The following is a 14595-nucleotide window of genomic DNA, read 5'->3' as shown; positions in this document are numbered from 1 at the left end:
AGTGCATTGAAAGACACTGCAATACAAAAAGGCATAGAAATATGGTTGTACGTAACTCAAAACAAGCAGCACCATCAAACTCAGAGAGAGTACGATAAGAAATCCATGTTTTGCAGGGATCTATGTGCCATGATGGTCAATGCCAATGTAACGCTTAATAAATTGAATAATAAACACTTTAGAGAATTTCTAGAAAAGTACACGAAGGAACATATTCTAAGTGAGCCCCAATTCCGTCAACACTTTGTGTCCATAACTTTATGAAGAAAAAATGTTTGTCATGCAGGTAGGCCCTGGCCAACTTCGGGCTGTTGCGCCGTTAGATTATAAAGTCTACTTTTATTTCAGGTTGGATGTACTCTACGAACATACAGTAAGAACACGTTTTCTGTCGCTTTCTCTGCTGCATCACCTGTGTTCCACCTACTATATAGACTTGAGTCTTTTGGTAGCAGGAACACTAAGCTTATTTATGATGATTTTCGAGATGCAAATAAGAGACAGCATAAATTAGTTTGATTAATTCATATAGCGGACTGTAGAGTACAATTCTTCAAAGTGACGAGTGTTATCAACTAAATGTCAGGAAAAGAAACGAGATGATGAAACATCAAATATTAAATAAAAAACGGAAGAAATTATTACGTTAACTTAACCCAATGAATAACAGCACGATGTAAATATTAGTCTTGCAGTCCGAGGCGTAACAAAACTTAGAACGCTGGAGCATGTGTGATGTCAAAGCTCAGTTGGCTGAGGTGTTTGCCTGTCGATCTGGCAGTGCGCTCGGGCACGGGTTAGATTTCCGCTTGGGCTGGTTACCTGGTTTTGCATTTCCCCGAGGTTTTTCCGAACCGTAAGACAAAATGTCAAGTAACCTATGATGAATTCTCGGCTTCATCTCGCCAAATACCATCTCTCTATCACCAAGCCCATAGAAACTGAATGATCTAGTAGCTGATACAGCGTCGTTAAATAACCAACTAACAGTAATAAATGAAAAGCAATATAATAATAATTTTTATTCACTCACTCACTCACTCACTCACTCACTCACTCACTCACTCACTCACTCATTTATTTATACTGGCAGAGTTAAGGCCATAGGGCCTTCTCTTACACTCTACCAGGTCACAAAGTATACAAGCAGTTAAAATTTAACAAAACGTTAAAGAACAGAATACTAACATACGAGCCATTCAGAGCAGAAGTGGTGTAAGTCAAGACTGGCTAATGAGGGTTAAAGTAAACATTCTGTAAAATACAGCTCAAAGTAGCAATTAATATTCACTTTATTTAAACTATTAGCAGTCAGTGGATAGCAAGAAGGACATATTAATTGCTACTTTGCGCTGTATTTTACAGAATTTTTATTTTAAACCTCATTACCCAATTTTGACATACCGTAAACTGGGGTTACTTTGAACACCGAGGAAATTTTGACCATTTTTTTCAGAAAATCATATTTAGGATTCTACATGCTGCATTTGTTATAGATGGAGGTAAATTATCATAAAATCATCCTCATACAAAATTTACCTCCATCTATAACAAATGCAGCATGTAGAAACCTAAATATGATTTTCTGAAAAAATGGTCAAAGTTTCCTCTGTGTTCAAAGTAACTCCAGTTTACGGTACAACACTTTTGCTCTGAACGGCTCATATAACAAAAAAAAAATAATAATAGCATAACAAAATCGACACTAAACAACATGAAAATAATATCTTAATGCAAAAAAAAAAAAAAAAAAATTAAATACATTGGAATATAATAAAAGCAACTCATTTAGTACAAATACTTAATATGATAAATGATACGCGGGAGGAAATTAAACACAGAATAAATATGGGAAATGCCTATTATTATTCGGTTGAGAAGCTTTTATCATCCAGTCTGCTGTCAAAAAATCTGAAAGTTAGAATTTATAAAACAGTTATATTACCGGTTTTTCCTTATGGTTGTGAAACTTGCACTCTCACTTTGAGAGAGGAACATAGGTTAAGGGTGTTTGAGAATAAGGTTCTTAGGAAAATATTTGGGACTAAGAGGGATGAAGTTACAGGAGAATGGAGAAAGTTACACAACACAGAACTGCATGCATTGTATTCTTCACCTGACATAATTAGGAAGATTAAATCCAGACGTTTGAGATTGGCAGGGCATGTAGCACGTATGGGCGAATCCAGAAATGCATATAGAGTGTTAGATGGGAGGCCGGAGGGAAAAAGACCTTTAGGGAGGCCGAGACGTAGATGCAAAGATAATATTAAAATAGATTTGAGGGAGGTTGGATATGATAGAGAATGGATTAATCTTGCTCAGTATAGGGACCAATGGCGGGCTTATGTGAGGGCGGCAACGAACCTCCGGGTTCCTTAAAAGCCAGTAAGTAAGTACTTAATATGGAGAACTTAAGGAAGAATATAACAAAATGGAATGTAATAAATTAATAAAAAGAAGTAAAGAAATATGAAAATTAAATAAAATCCACAATAAAAAGTGTATGATAATAAATTCATCTGGTGATCAAAAGTACAAAAAAGAGGAAAGGAAGGAAAAGAAATACATATATTTTTACAAAAATATCGCAGAGAAAAGGACTTATAGGCTAATTGAAAGGAATCTGAATTGAAAAAGTGAAATTTTAGTTTATTTTTGAAACTAGACAGTCTCTGACATATTGTGGTAGGGAGTTAAAAAGATATGAAAAGCCTTAGTAGCACATATTAGCTGCTATCTTCAACTATATATTCTAAACCAAAGGGCATCGCTGCAGAGAAAGTTTCGCAGTTTTGCACTGAACAGACTTTCTCTGGTTTTGTAATCCATTTTCTTTGATCAACAAGCCATATTAGACAACACAACGATCGACTTCTATGAACTAAATATACGTCTAGGCTCTTTAATGAATGGAATTGTGTGGCGCATAATTGTAGTCTTGCACGTCAATTAATTTTAGGAGAATTAACAGACGAATAAAGGACGCCAGAAGCACAAAGCACTCTCCACGGGTATCATTAGCACAGCATTTGGTTTCTTATTGCGCAACTTACAATAATAGGAACTGATTTAACGCGTGCTACAACTAATACGTAACAAACACTAACTGGTTAAGTACAATGTTTGTGCAGTAGTACGAAAAATAATCGTGGACACAGCCTCCGACGTGAACCTGTCAGCGTACACGTACTGCAACATGAAACAAATTCATAATTCCATTGCTCGAGGGAATAGAATTAATATTTATATAACGTAAAGCGGAGTACAATAAAGTAAAAGTAACATAGCACAGTGTAATGTAATGTAAAGGATAGGGTCATAGAGTGCAGTGAAGTAACATAACGAAATTTAAGGCTGGTTCACAATAAACCAGGAACGGAAACGACGGACGAGAACGAGAATGGAAATAATGTTAAAATAAATGTATTTAAATGTGAGCATTCACAGTAGTTAATTGTGAATGCTTATACTTACATGCATTGATTTTAATAATACAGACTTGGACAAATTATTAGCAAAATTGAAGATTTTTATTATATATTTTTACAAAATATGATTCTTCAATTTAGACTACAGTTGACATTTTTGCGTATTTCCAAATTATTAGCAAAACTGAAGATTTGTATCGTATATTTTTAGAAAATTTAACTCTTCATATTTGATATTTTTGCATATTTACAAATTATTATCAAAACTGAAGGTTTTTATTATATATTTTTACAAAACTCGATTCTTCAATTTGGAATACAGTTGACATTTTGGATATTTCCAAATTATTAGCAAAGCTGAAGATTTTTATTTTATAGTTTTAGAAAATTTAACTCTTCAATTTGGACTACATTTGATATTTTTGCATATTTACAAATTATTATCAAAACTGAAGGTTTTTATTATATATTTTTACAAAATTCGATTCTTCAATTTGAAATACATTTGACATTTTGGATATTTCCAAATTATTAGCAAAGCTGAAGATTTTTATTTTATGGTTTTACAAAATTTGACTCTTCAATTTAGACTGCAGTTGACATTTTTGCTAATTTACAAATTATTTACAAAATTGAAGATTTTTTAAATATATTTTTACAAAATTTAACTGTTCAATTTAAACTACAGTTAACATTTTTGCATATTTCTGTATATTGTAATGATAGAAATATGCAAAATTGTCAACTGTAGTCTAAATTGAAAAATCAAATTTTGTAAACAGAATTATCATAAAAATCGTCAATTTTGTTAATAATTTGTCCACGTCTGTATTTTCGTTCTCGTTCTCGTTGTTGTTTCCGTTCACGGTTCATTGTGAACCAGCCTTTAGTGTAAGATAAAGAAATATAAAGGCTGATCCACAATGAACTGGGAACAGAAACATCAGCAAAAACGAGAACGGAAATATTGTTAAAATAATTGTATTAAAATGCGAGCATTCACAATTAATTTTCACGTTCCCGTTCCCGGACTTCGGCAGTTTCTCGTTAATTTTGAATGCTCACATTTAAATACATTTTGACAATATTCCCGTTCTCGTTCTCGTTTCCGTTCCCGGGTTATTAACTGGTATAAAATTAAGTGTTTCCATACTGTACAGGATGTAATGATGTATAATTTGTTTATTATAGGGAAGAATAATTAGACGGAGCTTCGCAACAATAGGCCAACCGACAATTTGAAAAAAAAAAAAAAAGAGATATTTGCACAAATCTGTTGATGGCAGGCTAATTTAACTCGGAAAAAATCAAGAATGCGATATCTGAATTTTGCTGCTATTTATAAGCAAAAATTCGTTTATTGCATAAAAGCCATTTATTTATTTTGCTTTGAAATATTAATTCAACTGCTGCTCTCTTATTAAAAATCGGTTAGCCTTTTTTGGTATTACTTGTGCTATGTTTTGTAATAGTATGAATGTTATAATACTTCTTGCATAAAATATTTTATAAAAAGAAACATTTATTTCAATGGAAAATATCTCGAAACAGGTTTTTGGCGCTTGGATCACTATTGCTAATCACCGTCCATTTAAAGTAGGCCTTAAAAATGCTATTGATCATCCTACCAAAACGTTGTTTAATATGGTGTTTAATGAATTTAATGTCTTGAAAAACATCAACTTTACATTAATGTATTAAATTTTATACATAACAATCACACATATTGCGGGTCATATACTCATAAACACAAAACCGTTTATTTGAACCGAAGCGTTTAATGAGCAGTGCTTTTAATCATAGTAATAATATTGACCTTTACAATTTATAACAAGATAATAGAGAAATACCCACATCTATTTAACTCAAACAGTTTTAAATTTAAAAATCTATGTAAGCAGAATGCAATAATGTACAATTTTATTATTATAGAGAAAAAACATGAAATCAGTAACGCAAAAAGAAGTAATACAGTACAATATAACAGATAATGTGAAATAACACCTATCATAACATTAAAATACATTATGTATGCTTAAATGAACATAATTTAATAGGAAGTATGCGTATGCTATACAGGGTGTAAACGATATAAACGTCCAAAATTATGTTGGAAGTACATATAGGTCTATAGTGAAATTTAATTATATATTACAATTTTTATTTAATTTATAAAATACTATTTTTTACGATTGATAGCAATTTAATTACTTGTTTATATTTCGACTGAACGTATGCGTTATTGCCAATGACCTTGCACCCAAAATCCAATACATATCAATACACAATACAGTAGCAAACGACTGCTTCAGCTCACACATCGGACAAAGTAGCCTAATAATGACTGTGTATTCTCTTTTCCAAAAAAGTTAGATTCACAAAACACATTTTTTTTCTGGGGAAACCATAACAGTTACAGAAAAACAACATTTGATTTTTTCCTTCAATTTACCGAACAACAAGAATTTTGCTCCGACTTAAAATAATATGTCCCTTATGGTTTGCTGTGCGCTGAATCCGAAAATGCATCTCTTTTCTTCGTATCACGTGAGGTTTTTAACATACACTGTGATTTCACTTTTCGATAAGCGCTCTGGCGCGGGTTCGAGGTTGTAACCCAAAACAAAAGCTAATGAATTTTATGACTTTATTATCTATTTCCTGTTTCTTATGCTAGTTGGCATGTTCTTTTGTACTTCTAATAATAAATAAATAAATAAATAGATATTGATCCCTTCTATTCAGTAAATTTCATAACAGTTCAAAGTGATGTATACGCAATGAACAAACAAGGGTGTGGTTTTCAGTATTTAGAAGAAAAGTTTAACACTTTGAGTGAAGGAAAATTAAAAGAGGGTATTTTCATTGGTCCACAAATTCGCAAAGTTATGGCTGACTCTTTGTTTGAGGAAAAACTTTCCGTTACAGAATAAATGGTATGACGCGCTTTCAAAGATGTTTGCTCAAATTTTCTTGGAAATTCTAGGGCAGAACAACTACATCGAACTTGTGGAAACCATGTTAAATGCATATGAGAAAATGTGGTGTAATATGTGTCTCAAAATACACTTTTTACATTCTCATTTGGATTTCTTTCCTTCTAACCTTGGAGCGGTAAGCGACGAGCATGGGGAAATATTTCATCAAGAAATATTTGAAATGAAAAGGCAATATAAATGAAGATCATCATCCAATATGCTTGCAGACTATAGTTGGTTCCTTGTAAAAGACATTCCCGGGTCTAGTTATAAACAGAAGTCATCCTGAAAATCCTTTTAAATGGCAAGTTCAAATTCCGAGATTTTTCTCATTATACACATGAAATATTTTCATTGTTGTGTTTTTTGTATTTTAACCTATGTAACATCATTTTTTTATCCAGCACACATTTTTCAAGTATTATGAGGCATTTTGAATCCCTAATGTGTTGTAATTTTATCAGGAGCAGCGAAAAAAAAGAAGAGATTTTAGTAAAAAATTGTATTCACTTTCCCCGATGGGGCAATTTGGATTTTAAAATTCAGATTTAGGGCACACATATTAGTAATATTCACCTATTTTTATTTCGAAGCAAGACAAAAAGTAAAAATTTTTGTTCAGTTATTTATGCTCTACCACCAGTATTTTTTTTGATATTTTATGTCGTTTACACACTGTAAAATGTATTATTTGATTTTTTTATGTATATTTTGTACCGTGTACATACGTAGGTCTATTACGATGGATTAACTGTGGGGGTCTGTGAGTGAAGAAAGCTCGTTTTACTTCGCTACAATGAGAATTAACGAAGCGAAGATAACAGTATTTTCCATTACCTACATGTTATAGTGTACAAACTACTAAATTCTGTATAATATGCAGCTTAGACGTAAGCCATGAAGCACGTCATATTCATATAAAACTAGCGGCAATTGTCATTTTTTTCCGTAGGGAGGTAACAATAACATTTGAGATAATGCTGGGTACCTGCGCGAAGAGTTCCACTCTTTACCCAGCGTTGAGGTCTCCGAGTCGAGTCGGCAGTCATGCGTGCTGACTTTGGAGAAAGCATTCATTCCAGTAGGAAGACAAATATTTATCACTCCGTTATTAGATATCAATACCGCTTCCGTGTGAATTTCACGTGGGCGGCCTTATACACAGTCTTCCCTGCTCATATCATCACGAGACAATAATTATCCGAGTGTTAACAGTAGCCCTAGTTGACTGTGGCGTGCATGACAACTAAGTCACGACTTAATGTTGTGTCCCAGTCACTGGCTAGCGTTCGAAGATGAACTAAATACAACAATTAGGCAGAAAGTACACATGCCAAAAATCTGGGACACACGAGAATCCGGAATTTTAAAATAGGCTAATCACAATTTTCTTTTTAATTCAACGTAATTTTTGTGAGCGCTCATATTTGAAAACTGTTTTTATTTCGATAGTACATTTTCCGTTTTACAATGTTTACTTGTAAACAAGATTTTGAGCATTACATATTATGCTTATATCTTTGCCAAGTGTTAACTTTACCTTTTTTTTACAGCTGATTGTTTTGATAAATGAAGCATATTTTGATAAAGAATAAACTTGTAAAATGTACCCGAGCGTTCTCTCCTTTCAACTATGTAAAAGTGTATTACGACAAACCATACTGACATTTCAACTTCATTAAATAAAAAAAAAATATTAGAGAAGACCATACTTTCTTGTTCCCATTGCAAATGAACAGCAAGGAAATTGTTGCTGATTTACTGAGTTTAAAAAAAATCTATCAATTGAAAGCAAGAAGAATTATTTATAGTCTAGCTGGACAGTTACGAAAGAAGTTATCCAAAAGAGGCATATACAGGGCAACTATGTACTGGGAAATTTCCGATTGTGCAGAAAAAACTATGTATAAAATTCTCAGAGTAATGACAGAGGATTTAGGCAGCCTTTTTGAAAAACAAAGTTGGAACTTGAACAAAATTTAAAAACTTGAAATTCAGAAAGAGAAGAAATGCTCCGAAATACGTAAAGGCTCAGATTAATCGAATTCCTGGTTGCTGTCGAGCTTTATCATCATCATCATCAATAATAATAATAATAATAATAATAATAATAATAATCATCATCATCATCATGTAGAATTTGATTCTGGAAAATGGAGAAATCATAGAATCTTGTGAAGAAGTAACATAGCCTATCTGGAAATTAAAATAAATAAAGATGAAAATTATGAACATGAAATAACGAATAGAAATAATAAAAGAAAATTTGAAATTGCTTGCCTAAATGTAATATTATGGAATAAAAGTATCAGTTAAAAACCATAATTATCATATATAATACAATAATTTGGATCATTATTACCATATAGGAAGTTTGTACCAAAACAGATTTCAGTTGAATAGAGCGAGGAGTGTAGACATCATCCGGGCCTCGCCCTGCTGCCGCTCTCTGCAGATGATACACAGTTAAACCGAGTACAAATTTGTGGCGGCAGATTTAAAATTTAGATAGATTGAGTCGATTTTAGAACGTACTTTGAAAGTGAAATCAAGCGTGTTTTAAAAGCGTTGTAGTAAAGCGCTTTCGCTTTGCCGATTGACGAGAAAAAAGTGCTTCTCTTCATTGCAAATGGCGGTTGCAAATTTCATTTGCGTGATTACAACCATTTGCGGAGTTATTTTAAATGAAAGGCCTATTTAACTTTCAGTGTTGTTATATAATATGACAGACGAAATAAAATTGATAAAACAATTTATAATACTAACAGTTAATAAATTAACATGTGAGGCAAACATTAAACGCTGCAGCTAAGTAAAAAAGAAGATAGAAAGAAACGGGCTCCATGAAGCGCTGCCTAAAACACTTAAAAATAACACACAGAATTATTTACTATTACGGAAAGTGGACAAAATAATCAATAGAACGTGGAATCTTAAACTGAAGAACATAATGTTTATTTATTTTATAACATTACTAGCCTTCAATACAACCATGTTCTCTTTGGTGAAGAGTAATATTATTGATAAATTAAAGTAATTGGGTAACATAATTCGTAGAAATAAATACAAATAAAATGATGACTGATGAGGTAACACAAATCCAATAAACACAAATAGAAGAAAAACATAATGCACTTCTCTTTTTTTTTTACGTATTTTAATATTAATCAAACACTCTAATATGATGATGATATTATTATTATTATTATTATTATTATTATTATTATTATTATGTACAGTAATATGTTCAGATTCGGTGTTCATTAGGCCCACTTGACAGGTCATATAATAGAATGAACTCCTCTTCAATACTAGAGGCCTTTCAGCCCGCCTTGGGGATAAGGAAATAATTTGTCCTGCAGCAGAAAATATTTAAATACAACAGTACCTACGTGTTGTCTGCTAGAATTAAGTAAAACACGCGAACTCTGTTTGAACTGACCGGTAACGGCTACGGTTAACCGAGTAACTTCGGTGCTCCGCTGCCAAGCACATAAACCGATAGAACCGAGTAACTCAACGGATCTACTCGCTCCGTCCCCAGCTCTAATGTTCACATAAACAACGCGAGTGGCATTCTGTGAAGCTGTGTAGAGTTGTTAATAGTTTGAAGAATATTGTTAATTTGTATTAATATTTTAGGTTCTGAACAAGTGAGATATTCTGTTGTTATTGTAAAATTTACGTAATGTTAATATTATGCATGATTGCAAAAACGTAAATTCATCTATTATTAAATAATTATAGAAAGAGAAATGTATACACGTTTATTTTTTCCCGGATTATTATTCGTTAAATATTGGCGTCTCGTGCTGCTATGCATTCGGTTGCGTTACAGTCCAAGTTCAACATTGGAATTACGATACGAACTTCCTAGCTGTAGTTAAAATAGAAATTAAAATTTTTTGTTGAAATCTATGGCATGAACTCCTGCTTGATAGAATGATAGTGTAGATCAGGCATATCCAACCGGGACAGATCTAACCTTCAATAGAGGTGCGACAGTGATGTAGAATATCTTTTATACGTGTGCCTGTATAGTATTCTGAGATTCTACGTCACTGTTGCACCTCGACTGAAGGCTAGATCTTCCCCGGGTGGAGATCATTCAGTCACTGCAGAGTCTTGGTAATATAGCTTATTTCCAACTTGCTACCAGTCTTAAGAGATGAAGTTCTTGATCGAAACAAACAATCATATTAGGACACAAACGGCAAACCGACGCTGTAAAGCACTTCGACATTTCCCCCGTTAAAGTAAGTACAGTGCATATCCCTTTCAGTTCTTCGGTAAAAAATCTTGGCATTCACATGGATAATAATCTCAACTGGGACATGCAAATCACAGAAACCTGCAGAAAAGTATATTCTATTATTCATGTGCTAAAAAGGATAAATGTTCATCTTCCCTCTTGCTTAAAAAAGTCCCTTGTGGAGACCCTTGTATTTCCCTATTTTGACTATGCTGACATTTTACTGACTGACCTTTCCAGCGACAACAAAATGAAACTTCAACGTGCTCATAATTTGTGTGTACCTTTTTGTAAGCAATGTTCGTAAATATGATCATATTACCCCATCCCTGGAAGCAAAAGGTTGGCTTAAACTAGATAAGAAAAGAAATTTACATTCACTTCTCTTTCTCTTCGAAATCTTGAACTCTTCTATTCCTTCGTACCTGTCGTCTCGCTTCACTTACCTTTCTTCCCACCACAATCTGAACACACGCTCTCGCCATGAAACAATACTAACAATACCATCCCATCGCACCTCCTCATACTCATCCTCTTTCACAATAGCCCTGCCAAGACTCTGGAATTCGTTACCTGCTAGCATCAGGGACTGTCGAAATAAAATTCAATTCAAACGCAAACTTACTAGGCACTTGGTCAGTAATTGAGACTCGTTCAGACATGGTTTCTTGTAAATAGTTCTTTTAATCTACCACAAAATATCTCAATATCCGGTAATTTCATCACTATAGAATTTTGTTATTGTAGGTTTAATTTGTAATTCAGTAAATACAAAAATATTCTTTGTTCTTAACTTCTATGATAAAATGTCTAGCTTTCATTAATCAGGTATTCTTGTCGTACTTTAATTTTTATTGTAATTGTAATTGTAAATTTAATATTAATTGTAATCTTATTGTTCATGTTATAGTTGTAATCCCCAGGTAGAGGGGCAGAGAAGGCCTGACGGCCTTATCTCTACCAGGTTAAATAAATAAATACTACTACTAAATACTATAGGACGAATACAACATTACTTGCTATTAGCACTGAGCATCCATTCGACTATAGTTACGGTAACTACACTGGACGTAAAAAATAAAAACTAATAAAAAATACTCGCATTTGGGTTCATTGCTGCTGTTACAAGAGTCGCATAGCCAGAGTGAACAGGTTTGACTGTAGACACACCCAAAAATGTCTGAGTAATTGGCATGAACATACCTATTGCATGCATATGCCATAATAATATTTTCTCATGTGGATAATCAGGTTTTACATGCCTTTGCTTTTCTGAAGAACCATTTTTAGTTAGTATGGATTTCGTATACAGAGTGCAAAATTTTCAAAAGCAGTTCTTTAAAAGGACTAAGCCTTAGCACAGTATTAATGGGCAATTCCTCTATCTTTTCCCAGAAATAATTATTTTACATAATAAATTTTGATTCTATTAACATTAAACACATTTAGAAATAAGACCTACACTTTTTATAAACGTGTTTAATATTATAGTTCTCAGTTCTAACAAATTATTTTAAATAATGTTTCTGTCAAGTTTACGATTTAAGAGTATTTTAATATTTTAACTCTGTTATTAATCAATCACTGTCATTAATAACAGTTTGTGGACGCGTGCTTCACCCTAAGGCCTGAGATACCGCGGAGCGTAGAGTGTTTTGCAGAGGGAAGTGTACTATAGGTAGAGTTTGTTTACATTTCTCCTTTTAATGCTGCTGAGAAGGGATGTTTCCATGCGTTGGCAAGTGTTACTAAATCTACTGCAATTTTACAAATATTTACAGAAACAAAGTGGGTTTTCCACAACCCTGAAGTAAAACTTTTTGGTGGCCGATTTGATTGTGAAAGTTTTTTTTTAACTTGATCTGTGTTTCCATATCTGTATATTATATCTTAAAATTATTTAAGATGTGCCTACTTTTCTTTCTCTCAGTCGATAATTCGATACGCCCTAATTTTCTGGAGAAATGGAACCAAAATTGGAAGAGTCTTGATTTTACAAAAGAAGGCCATTAGAATTTTATGTAAATCAAACTATCTGGAACACTGTCGGCCACTTTTCAGACAATCACGGATTTTAACAATCATAAATTTGTATATATATATGATCTAGTACTTTACACTCGACAAAATATCGACAATTACTCATTAGTGGCCAATATACATGATCATGAAATTAGAAATAGTGAACAAATTAATATTCCATATTGTAGATTACACAAGAGCAACACAAACTTTTTAATTATGGGGATGAAATTATATAATAAGCTCCCCAGTCAATATTATAAATTACCAATCAATAGTTTCAAAACTAGAGTTTACAATTGGTTATTAAATAATCCTTTTTATTCTGTTGCTGAGTTTTTTCAACACAAATTTATATGAAATTGTATTTTAATAAATAAGTTTAATTGCAATTCAGTTAGTTTTCTTCAATTTAAAATTTTCAAATTATTTCATGTTTTCATTGTATTAATTAAATTTTACTGTTTCTGTTATTAGTGTTTTTTAATAGTACATTATGCAACGAGCCTATAATGATAGTCATTAAGAATAGAGTATGGATATTTATGAAACGAGCGCAAGCGAGTTTCATAATTTTCATACGAGCTTCTTAATTACCATTATAGGCGAGTTTCATACGACTTTTTATGCTCGACCATATTTCTAACTTGAAATTACCGGTATTCAGATGTATACATTTTATTTGTATCTGACAAGATCGGAAGTGACCTTGTTCTAGGTCGTGAATTGTGAGATGTGCGCAGACGCGAAAGTATTGATTTTTTCCGAGGAACAATAATGTCATTGACCTTGTGTAATCCGTTAAACTTGGTATAACCTTGATTATTGAATTCGACATTGAAAAACGAGATGACAAATTGAATTTATTTGAATATTATTTACAATTAACGCTAATTATTATAGTAACAGAACATAACCTTCTGCGACAGTATTGGATTTCCAGCCTCCGTGACTTTTCGCTAATTCTCTTTCGATTGCATATCCGAGAATAATCGATATTTGCGGTTTTATAACGGTACAAAGCTGACTTGTCATTGCTGAACACATGTAAGCTGAGTTATCATTGGCTGAAGACCTGTACTTTAATGAGTAGATGTACTTTAATGACATGCATTAAAGGACTGCTACCAGGTGTGTAATTACTACATTTCGGCATGGTCGAGCATAAAATGTATTTATATGTTTTTTCAATGTATTCTGACGAAGCCTAAAACTGTATGTCTAATGGCCAAATAAATTGAATTGAATTGAACTGAATTGAATAGAAGAAACATATTTCACAGGAATATCACTTAATTCTAGAATACGATTTACTGTATGTTGTTCTTAAGGACATTGTCGTACGCCTTTTCTGACTCTATTAATATGAAATGTTTCCTTATTCCTTGTTTTCAGAATGCCTGATACAATGTATAGGCATCTAAGGGGACAGACAGATGACATGTCAAAATATTTTTTAGTGGATTATATTACGACGCTGTATCAACATCTCAGGTTATTTAGCGTCCGATTGAAATGAAGGTGATAATGCCGGTGAAATGAGTCCGGGGTCCAGCACCGATAGTTACCCAGCATTTGCTCATATTGAGTTGAGGGAAAATCCCAAGAAATGCCTCAACCAGGAAACTTCCCCGACCGGGATTCGAACTCTGGCCATCCGGTTTAACGGTCAGACCCGCTAACCGTTACGCCACAGGTGTGGACCAGAATTAATGTACCTTTATGTTGAAAAGCTATATTTTAGAGAAAAATCTCGATATATATTTTTTCAGCATCAAAATATATCATGCATAGTAAGAAAGTAAAATGTTATACAACATGAAATGTTGCTTAAAAGGACTTCTAGAAAGATACATAAATTTCTTTCTTGTAACCAGTTTTACAAGGAAGTGTCATAAAAATTCGTATAAAA

General features: G+C 32.9%; 1 protein-coding gene across 2 annotated transcripts in view; it reads right to left on the bottom strand.

Annotated features, from left to right (window-relative positions):
* dsb (debris buster) overlaps positions 1–14595 on the bottom strand; it is a 353068-nt gene that overhangs the window by 120069 nt on the left and 218404 nt on the right. The window lies entirely within an intron of this gene.

The sequence above is a fragment of the Periplaneta americana genome, chromosome 6, assembly GCF_040183065.1.
Source record: "Periplaneta americana isolate PAMFEO1 chromosome 6, P.americana_PAMFEO1_priV1, whole genome shotgun sequence".
NCBI lineage: Eukaryota > Metazoa > Arthropoda > Insecta > Blattodea > Blattidae > Periplaneta > Periplaneta americana.
Note: the sequence above shows the minus strand (reverse complement) of the source record. Positions and strands in the feature narration are given on the sequence as shown.